This window comes from Odocoileus virginianus, chromosome 4, assembly GCF_023699985.2.
Source record: "Odocoileus virginianus isolate 20LAN1187 ecotype Illinois chromosome 4, Ovbor_1.2, whole genome shotgun sequence".
Classification (NCBI taxonomy): domain Eukaryota; kingdom Metazoa; phylum Chordata; class Mammalia; order Artiodactyla; family Cervidae; genus Odocoileus; species Odocoileus virginianus.
The window spans coordinates 25,032,288-25,042,786 of record NC_069677.1 but is presented as its reverse complement, the minus strand read 5'-3'; the positions used below and the strand labels follow the sequence as shown (position 1 = coordinate 25,042,786).

At 43.4% G+C, this 10,499-nt stretch overlaps 1 pseudogene; it reads left to right on the top strand.

The window, feature by feature from the left end:
* Positions 1-3,184: 3,184 nt before the first annotated feature.
* Positions 3,185-9,542, top strand: LOC110128894 (5-hydroxytryptamine receptor 3C-like; annotated as a pseudogene).
* Positions 9,543-10,499: the final 957 nt, after the last annotated feature.

The window sequence follows — 10,499 nt, the reverse complement described above, 5'->3', positions numbered from 1 at the left end:
GAAATGAAACATGAAAGTTGCCAAAGAACACTACATTGACCATTCTATGGTCATTCAGCATTTGAAGCAAATTGGAAAGGTAAAAAACTCGATAAGTGGGTGTCTCATGAGCTGACTGAAAATCAAAACAATTGTCATTTTGAAGTGTTGTCTTCTCTTATTGTACGTAACAACAATGAACCATTTCTCAATCGGATTGTGATATGCGATGAAAGTGGATTTTATATGACAACTGGCAATGATGAACTCAGTGACTGGACTGAGAAGAAGCTCCAAAACAATTCCCAAAGCCAAACTTGCACCAACAAAAGGGTCATGGTCACTGTTTCATGGTCTGCTGCTGGTCTGATCCACTACAACTTTCTGAATCCTGGCGAAACCATTACATCTGAGAAGTATGCTCAGCAAATCAATGAAATGCACCGAAAACTGCAACACCTGCAGCCAGCATTGGTCAACAGAAAGGGCCCAATTCTCCACAATAATGCCCAAATGCACGTTGCACAACCAACATTTGAAAAGTTGAGTGAATTGGGCTACAAAGTTTTGCCTCATCCGCCATATTCACCTGACCTCTTGCCAACCAACTACCACATCTTCAAGCATCTTGACAACTTTTTGCAGGGAAAACACTTCCGTAACCAGTAGGAGGCAGAAAATGCTTTCCAAGAGTTCATCAAATCCAGAAACATGGATTTTTATTCTATAGGAATAAACAAACATTTCTCATTGGCAAAAATGTGTTGATTGTAATGGTTCCTAACTTGATTAATAAAGATGTGTTTGAGCCTAGTTATAATGATTTAAAATTAACGGTCCACTTGTCTCATGCATCCAACCTGGGCTGGTGATCTGGATGTATGAGACAAGTGCTCGGGCCTGGTGCACTGGGAAGACCCAGAGGGATCGGGTGGAGAGGGAGGTGGGAAGGGGGACCGGGATGGGGAATACATGTAAATCCATGGCTAATTCATTTCAATGTATGACAAAAACCACTGCAATGATGTAAAGTAATTAGCCTCCAACTAATAAAAATAAATGGAAAAAAATAAAATAAAATAAAATAAAATAAATTAAATTAAAAAAGCCTGCTTCCAAAGTCCAAAAAAAAAAATAAAATAAAATTGCTTGTTAAGAATGAAAAAAATAAATAAATAAATAAAATTAACGGTCCAAAACCACCATTATATTTGCATCAACCTAATACAATGCAGTCTGGTCCATCTGGTCAAGGCTATGGTTTTTCCAGTGGTCATGTATGGATGTGAGAGTTGGACTGTGAAGAAAGCTGAGTGCCGAAAAATTAATGCTTTTGAACTGTGGTGTTGGAGAAGACTCTTGAGAGTCCCTTGGACTGCAAGGAGATCCAACCAGTCCATCCTAAAGGAGATCAGTCCTGGGTGTTCATTGGAAGGACTGATGCTGAAGCTGAAACTCCAATACTTTGGCCACCTCATGCGAAGAGTTGATTCATTGGAAAAGACCCTGATGCTGGGAGGGATTGGGGGCAGGAGGAGAAGGGGATGACAGTGGATGAGATGGCCGGATGGCATCACCAACTCAATTGACGTGAGTTGAGTAAACTCCGGGAGTTGGTGATGGACAGGGAGGCCTGGTGTGCTGCGATTCAGGGGACACAACTGAACTGAACTAAACTGAATACAATGCCTAGCATACAATAAAGTACTCAGTATGTTAATGATAACCTGCAGCAACAACAGCAGCGGGAGCAATAACAGTCCCTGAGATTTCCAGATCCCAGAGTTGAAACTGATTCTCTAGGTCGGAAGCAAGCCTGTGCCTCAGTGCTTTATTTCTCCTGCCTCTATCACCTCTATCTCCTGACAGCTATGTCTACTTCTGAGTCCAATCAGAACTTAGGTCCCATTTTTCAGCCAACTTAATTAAAAACAAGGTATATATCAACTATCTTCAGCCATTTGCAGCAAGGCTTGAAGTTAACCCTCCTTTCCTAGATCCAGGGCCTGGGAGTGTAGCCTACCTGTGGAACTCAAGTGTCCCTTGACAGCCCTTCACTCTTGGCCAGTCCAGGAGTCCAGCACCCCACAGGTGTGTCCATGTAAATACAGACACAGTAGTACCTTGGTCCTACATGACATGATGGCCCAATCCCTTGACCAAGCTTCCAAAGAAGGGAAGCAATGACTTATAGAGCTAGTAGGACTGAAAGACTACAGACATTTCAAACTTGAAACAGAAGACATTGCAGCCTTCAGTTCTATACTTTCCCACTTTGGGCCCCCAAGTCATTCAGGCCTTCCTTAGCAGTTTCTATTTTGGGCTGTCATGATCTTACATTCTGAACAAAGTTTCTTTTGTATACTAGATCTGACTCTTCATCCCTTCTGCAACAAAACATTTTCAAGTCTTTCTGGAAATATGACTTAAGATACTTAATATAACAATGTTCCAATTCACTCATTTGGTTAGATCGTGTTTTTTATAGAGATGTGACATAGGACTTAACATTGACACAGGCCATTAATATTGATGGTAGCTGAGATTACTAGCTTATGATAATGTATATCACTATTGACAACACAAAAATGTTAAAAACAGATCTGTTAACTTAGTCTTGTGACATCTATTATCATGGAATCAATACATAGAGTAAAACTTGTATAGAAAACATTAGTGTGGGGGAGAATGCATCGGGAGGCAGAAAGACTGGAAAGAGGAAATCTAGCTAGGGGATGTTGGAAAAATATAAACAATAGATAATGAAGCTATGAATAAAGATTTATAATTTGGTATTTATAATTATTCTTAATTAATATGTAACCAAATCACTAAATATTGTCACCTTTCCAAATCTGCAGATTCCCTGGCTTTAGAAAAGTAATAATCCTTATTTTGCCAGTCCACACTCTCTCATTAAAGTGAGTTATTTTGTTATTGATCTCAGCACAGAGCTGCCAAACAGGATACTTTTCCCTTAGTCTTGGCCCAACTTCCTCCCTGTCTGGAGCCCAGAAGGCATTCACGGACAGGGGCAAAGCAGGACACTCTGCTGTGACCTCTCTGGCCATAGCCTCTCACCAGGATGTGGTCAGCTGTCATGAGCAGTGTTAAAATCAGGAACCAAGGTATGGTCGGAGTTCCTTTAAGCTCCAGGGTTTGGGGGCTACTGGTAAGTCCCCAGAGAAGAGTCCAAAAGACGAGGATGGAAGGAGGGTGGCCCACTGTGGGGGGATTCCTCCTCTGTCTCACTGTCAGCCTTTTGCTTCAAGGTAAGATGGGGCAAGAACAGAGAAGACCAGAGTGTGGTTCTGAAGGATACCTAGGAACTTTCTTCCAGCATATGAAGGACATTAGAATTAACAAGTTAAGTGTTTCTTCCATAATGTCAGTGTTTTGATTTCCTTTTGGTGATAGAAAGACATTCCACTGTTCAGGACACGGAGCTCTCCTCACTTCCTGCCTGCATAGGGATCTCATTTCACCACCTTTCCAAATCTGCCTTTTCTTGTCCTCCAGTGCCCTTTCCACCACACTTTCATCCTAACCTCCCTACCTCCTTTGATATGATGTCTATGAAAAGAGGAGCCCTGAAAGAGAAAGTAAAATAGCAAGGGAGGGTAGGAATCAATTTGAGGTAGAAGAAAGCAGATACTTTGCCTCCACGGGGATATATTTGTTCCCAGTCTGGGTACGTACCTTAAATATTATGGAAAGAGATGGAGAGAGAGAGGAGAAGGCAGGAAAAAAGGACCAAAAAAAAAAAAAAAAAAAGGAAATGGAGCAAAGATTCTGCTCAGGTACTACCCAAATAGCTCCCTGGCTGTGGCCAAGAGCAAAGATCCACACAGGGCTTACTATGTGATGTGGTGAGCTGAGTGATATGGCCTAATGATCCTAGTGTTGGAAATAAGTTCTAAGCTATCTGAGATCACTAAATCTGAAAAGAGCAAAATAAGCTAAAGCACCAAAATAACCACACATTCAGAATATCTACTTCGTGTTTCCCATATCTGCCTAGTAAGTAGGGCAGTTGTTTATCTATCTTATCTTCCTGATAAATCAACTCTGTCTTAGGTAAACAGAAGTCCCTGAAAATGAGGATGAGAAATCATTACAGCACATTTATAAGTGACCTTGACTACAAGTCCAAGGGCAGTGCTGGGTGGTGCTAGTAAGTAGATCCAAAAGACATGATGGGTGCACCACAGGCCTTCTTGAAGTGGCTGCCATTACATCAAGGATGAGTTTGCATACAGATTTGGGCAGATTTTGCATGAGGATGAACGAGAATGAGAATAGGTACTGACTCAGCTCACCACATCCATTTCCACCATTTGCCTATCAGACCAGCCCATCCTCTCGGCCCTGGCAGGAAGGATTTTGGCCTTAAGAAGTCTTGGCCCAACAAGGAGGAGGGCTCACCCATTCCTCCCTGTGAGTCCTCTTTTTTCTCTCTCTGCAGGGAGGTTCCCATCCTAGTAATAGAGGCTCTCTCTCACAGGGTTTCTGCTTGCTACAGGAAGAGGCAACATTTTCACCATCAATTGCTCAGGATTTGACCAGCAGGGGGTAGATCCTGCTGCCTTCCAAGCATTGTTTGACTTAAAGGTCTCTGTCCAGCTACCAATATCAGCATTCCCACTCACATCAACATCTCTTTCATCTGTCTGCCATCCTGGAAATGGTGAGACCTGGTCCCCACTTTCTGTTGCTTCTAACTGGGGATAAGAATCCTCTGCCCTCTCAGCCCAGGATTATATTGGTCTAGTGGTGAACAACAGGTACTCGGAATAGATTCTGGACCAATTAGAGTGTTTTCCTATGGGATGGGGCAACACAGAGAAGAAGGCTGCAGTGACATTTTTTTTAGGAAGGATTTATTCTTGAGTCCTGACCTTTCTGGAAGGTTCCAGAAAGAAGTGATCTCTATGTCAATTAAAACCTGAATTGATGTTCATTGCATCTGTATTTACAATAGCTAGGAGATGGGAGCAACACAGACGTCCACCAACAGATGAATGCATAAAGAAGTTGTTGTACATATATACAATGGAATATTATTCAGTCAGAAAAAGGAATGCATTTGAGCCCGTTCTAATGAGGCACACGAACCAAGAGCTTATTATACAGAGTGAAGTAAGTCAGAAAGAGAAAAACAAATATAATATATTAACACATATATATGGAATCTAGAAAGATGGTACTGATGAAACTATTTGCAGAGCAGCAAAGGAGATGCAGACATAGAGAACAGACTTTTGGACACAGCGGGGAAAGGAGAGGAAGGGATGAATTGAAAGAGTAATACTGAAACATATACATTACCATGTGTAAAACAGATAGCCAGTGGGAATATGCTATATGATACAGGGACTCAAACCCAAAGCTCTGTGACAACCTAGAGGGGTGATATGTGGTGGGAGGTGGGAAGGAGGTTCAAGAGGGAGGGGACATATGTATACCTGTGGAAGAGTCATGTTGATGTATGGCAGAAACCAACACAATATTGTAAAGCAATTATCCTCCAACTGAAAGAATAAAAAAAAATTAAGAACTTTCTTTAAAAAAAAAACAACAAACCTGAATTGTTCTTAGATACAAGGGGAGACAATAAGGAAAAGACAGATCAGCGTCTAAAATGATGCCTGCTCCAATAAATTAGTAAGTATTTATAAGAATATGTAGTGTGCATAGGCCAAATCTTTTTGCACAAATAAGCCTGTATGGGAATTTCTTTACCAGGATGCACAGCTCCAGCTTCTGACATCAATCCTGTGGATTATTATGGTAAAGCAGACCAACTCTCCCCCCTTTCCCACTACCAATTATAAGTTTAAATTTGAGGAGTGACTCAAAGATTTTCCAGACCTCTACCCAATGTACAAATTTTTCTTGGACCAAATAAGTCCATCCAGAACTGGTCCAGGGGATACAAATCTCACTGGGCAGCTTGGAAAGGTAGAACTGGTAACCCAAGAAAATGGCCAAGTGGTTGCAGACCAATGCATTGCTGCAACCCTGGGTCCAAGTGGTTTTAGGCTGTATTTAATGTCTGCCTAGAGAAAAGGCCATTAAGGGGTACTTTGCCAATGATACTCAGCTAATAAAGTAGGGGAGATAGGGTGTGGTCATTAGGGACCCCAGTGGGAATAAGAGGATCAGAGTTTAAATACCACCTCCCTGGTGGTCCAGTGGTTAAGACTGTGCTTCCACTGCAGGGGACACAGGTTTGATCCCTGGTATGGGAAAGTTTCACCTGCCGTTTAGTATGGACAAAAAGAAAGAGAAGAAAAGAAGGGGCTGGAGTGGCTCCACCATCACTCACCTCTGCTTCTACTGCCCTGGATGTAGATGTGGGACAAGTTTTTCATTAGCTAGAACCCAGTAGAGTGCATCAGCAACAACAGACTCACTGTATCAGCTGAGAACCTGTGGCTTCCAGATATCACCATCATGGAATTGTGCATATCGGGGTCAGGGAAAGCCAGCATGAAGCCCATCTGAAAAGAGCAACTAAGGGTCAGTGCAGGGCACAGGGACACCAGCAGATTCAGATCAGGGCACAGTCTCAATGAGTTGAAGCGACAAGAGAGAGTGACCTTAGAGAAATAGCCCCAACAGTGAGCACGGTAGGAGAAGACCTGGGAAGGGAGGGAGACAAAAGCTGATGAAGGCACCCACAGCACCTATCTCTCTCTGCCTCTCACAAGCAGTGTGGATGTGGATCAAGTACCTCCAGGTCTCACTACATATGTCAGCAACCAAGGTCAAATTATAGTACCACAGGCCAATGAAGGTGACCAGCACCTATAACCCAGACATCCCTACTTTCCTTTTGACCAACAGAACTTCACGCTCACCTTCAGTTCCCTCCTCTACACAGGTGAGTGAGACACGTTGTGGTAGCCATTTAAGGTTCAGAGGAAGATATTTCAGTGATGCAGATATTATTTAGGAAGGTTTTAGATCAGTGCTTCTCAACTCTGGCTGCCCACTGAAGCTTTTTAGAAATAACCAATAACTATGCATTACTCCAGAAATTCCAAATTAGTTGTCCCAAATAGGGTTCTACTACTATTGTGATTTCTTTCTATCTCCCCAGGTGATGCTAATGTGCAGACAGGGTTAAGAACTACTGCTTTAATTCCTCAGTAAAGTTTAAAAAAATTAACAAAAAGTACTGCTTTATCTTAGATAGCCCTTCCACCAAATGAGTCTAACCTGACCCTGACATGCTGCACATGTATGATTTTTAGCTCAAGCTTGTTAACATTAACAGCCAATACACTTTAACCGTAATTAATGTAACTGAAGCTACCAGGTGTCCTATGGCAGAATCAGATAAATAAATCATTATAACTGGCATGCATGTAATTATAAAAATACTGAGCTATTCAAGATTTATTCCACTGAAACAACATATAGAATTGGGGAATTGAGAAGAAAAATAGGAAAGACTCCAAAAATTCTTTTTATTTATTTATTCTATTAATTTATTTTTGGCTGCACTGGGTCTTCGTTGCTGCAAGCAGGCTCTCTCTCTAGTGGCAGAGTGGGGGCTGCTCTCTAGTTGCAGAGCATGGGCTCTAGGGTACATGGGCTTCAGTAGTTGTGGTACAGGCTTAGTTGCCCCAAGGCATGTGGGATCTTAAGTTCCCCTTAGCCAATGCAGGGGACACCAGGGATCAAACTTGTGTACCCTGCACTGGCAGGCAGATTCTTAACCACTGGACCACCAGGGAAGTCCCCCCCAAAATTCTTGACTCATGTTTGAGTCATAACTAATCTTCCCATAACTCTAACAACCAAAAAAAAAAAAAAAAAAACCTCTTAATGCTGCAGCGCCCATGTATATGAATTGCTGGTCCTATGACCCACTTCTGAGAAAACCTAGATGCCTACTTTAAAAGGACAGAGAGGAGAATCTGGAAGAAGATCAGTAGGGGAGGAATTGAATCTTGTGGGCAGGAGACTTGAGGACACTCTGGACTGAACTACCCTGGCCTACTTGCAGTGGACAGCATGCTCCTAGACAAGGAGTTGTGGGTGATAACAGATATACCTTGAAATGTCACTCAGACCCAGGTGGAGTGGGGGTTTCTGAACACCAGCAAGGCCACCCCGAAGATGTTGATGGATAGCAACCTATATGACCAAATCATTTCCTATGTAAGTCCAGGAGCCCCTGTTTAACTTCTGAGTTGCTCTTGATTTTCCTCTCAAGCTAAGGCCCTTTAGGATGTAAAAATAGTTCTAGGGAGTTGAGCACCTGCTCCTCTTCCATTCTCTATCCTAACTGCCCTCAAGAAGGATCCCCAAGGCATCTGCCCTGCAGACAAGAGGAGCAGCTGGACTTTTATAAAAATGGATGGTCCTGTCTGATGGTCCAAAGGGCCCCACTTGCCCACAAAAGTCTATAGTTGTGTTCCGATCAAGTGGGACATAAGGGGAAATTAGACAATGAAATTGGTGGCACTTCTGAAAAGGGCACAATTCAATGCATCTGTTACTCAGAGAGGTCGACCCACGACCAGCCTAACTGGACATCAGCAAAGGATGAATAATCAAATATAGAGCTGAGCCTTCTGGCATCAGTTATTTGTCACATTCTCCACACTCCTTTCCACCTGGTGGCCAACAGGTGCAGGCCCAGTCTCTTCATCTTAAACCTCCTGGTGTCCAGTAGCTTTCTGGTCACCATTGATGCCCTCAGCTTTTACCTGACATCAGGAAATAAGAACCTTGCCTCATTCAAGATAACTCTTCTGCTGGGCTACAACATCCTCCTGCTTATGATTAAAGACTTACTCCCCGCCAGTGGCACCCCCCTCATCAGTATGGCCCCTTCAGTTCTTAAGAAGAGAAGGATGGGAGGGACTGGCTGAACTGGCTCAGGGAAGGGAAATATATTGGGCAAAAGAGGCTGTGCTTCCCAGGGTGGGATTGAAAGAGAGGAATGAAGTCCTGGCTGGTGCCTCTGGCCCTCAGGCAGGCCCAGCTTCCCTCCTGGTGTCTACTTTGCTTTGTTTCTGTCCCTGATGGTGCTCAGCCTGCTGGAGACCATCTTCATCTCCCACCTGCTGCACCTGGCCATCACCCAGCCCCCATCTGGCCAGGCCTCGCTGGCTCCATTTCCTGCTTCTACAGTGCACCAGCCCAAGGACATGCTGCTCCGCTGTGCCCCAGAAAGGAAACACAGGCCTTGACCACCTGCCTGGTGAGGGAAGTCAGCACTGCCCAGGCTTCCTCCTCTATCACCTCTGCTTTTCTGCTCCTGCCTCTTTCCCCACAACCCCCCAGCTGACCTTGGTGGCCCACAGCTGAGTCTCTGTCTCGCTTCAGGTGTGAAGGAGCCCATGGAGTTTGTGGGGAAGATGCCAGGTACCAGAGAGAGAGCTAAATGGGTATCCTCAGTCAGCAAGGATCTAGCAGGAAAACAAGACTCAGAAGCAGCACTTGGTCAGCCTGTGGGTGCAGTTAAGCCACATGATGGACACCCTGCTCTTCTGTCTCTACCTGCTCTTCATGGCCACCCCATCACTACGGTGATCATCCTCTGAAACACCAAGGCATGACATCCATATCCACTTCTCCCTACGAACCATAGCATGAAGTTTCTCACGGTCTTAGGGCCAGCCAGACACAGGCCACTTCCTAGTCTTAACCACTTACCTGCAACAACTACCATGCATATGCATATGTTCAGTCACTTCAGTCATATCCAACTCTTTGCAACACTATGGACTGTAGCCCACGAGGCTCCTCCATCCATGGGATTCTCCAGGCAAGGATACTGGAGTAGGTTGCCATTTCCTCCTCCAGGCAATCTTCCTGACCCTAGGATCGAACCCAAGTCTCCAGCATCTCCTGCATTGCGAGCAGGTTCTTTACTGTTGGAGCTGTCAGGGAAGCCCAGTGACTACCATATCCCCTCTAAATTCCTAACACAACACAGCCCTACCAAGCAGGTTTAAAAAAAAAAAAAAGTTACTCTGCAGACAAAATGAATATCCATGATATGTTAGGGAAAAGAGAAACCTGAGCCAGACATTGGCCAACAAACAGGCTGTTGTTAAGTTTATAACTGTCAAGTTGTATATATTCATTTGTATCTGTGATGTGATGCCTCTGGGTCTCATATACCTTCATTCGCTGTATTTTAGTTTTTGCTTTTAAGAATATCATGGCTTAAATTTACAAAAATATTATAGCTAATAAAATATGATTACTCTTGAAAAAAATGAAGTTACAAAGGATTATGAATCAGAACATCAAAATAAGAAATGTGTTAAAAATATTGTTCAATTAAATCATTAAATTAAAATTAAATAGCAAATGCTAAAAAAAAAAAAAAACAACAAAACACAGCCCTACCAAGCAGGTTTAGAACAGCTCTAGACGATCTCCTGACGTCTCACATGCCTCGTTCCTCATTCCCACACACTTCAGTGTTCCTTAGCCACACCTAACTTCTGACTCCATTATCACTGAAGACTAGGGGCAGTGGAGTCTCTCCT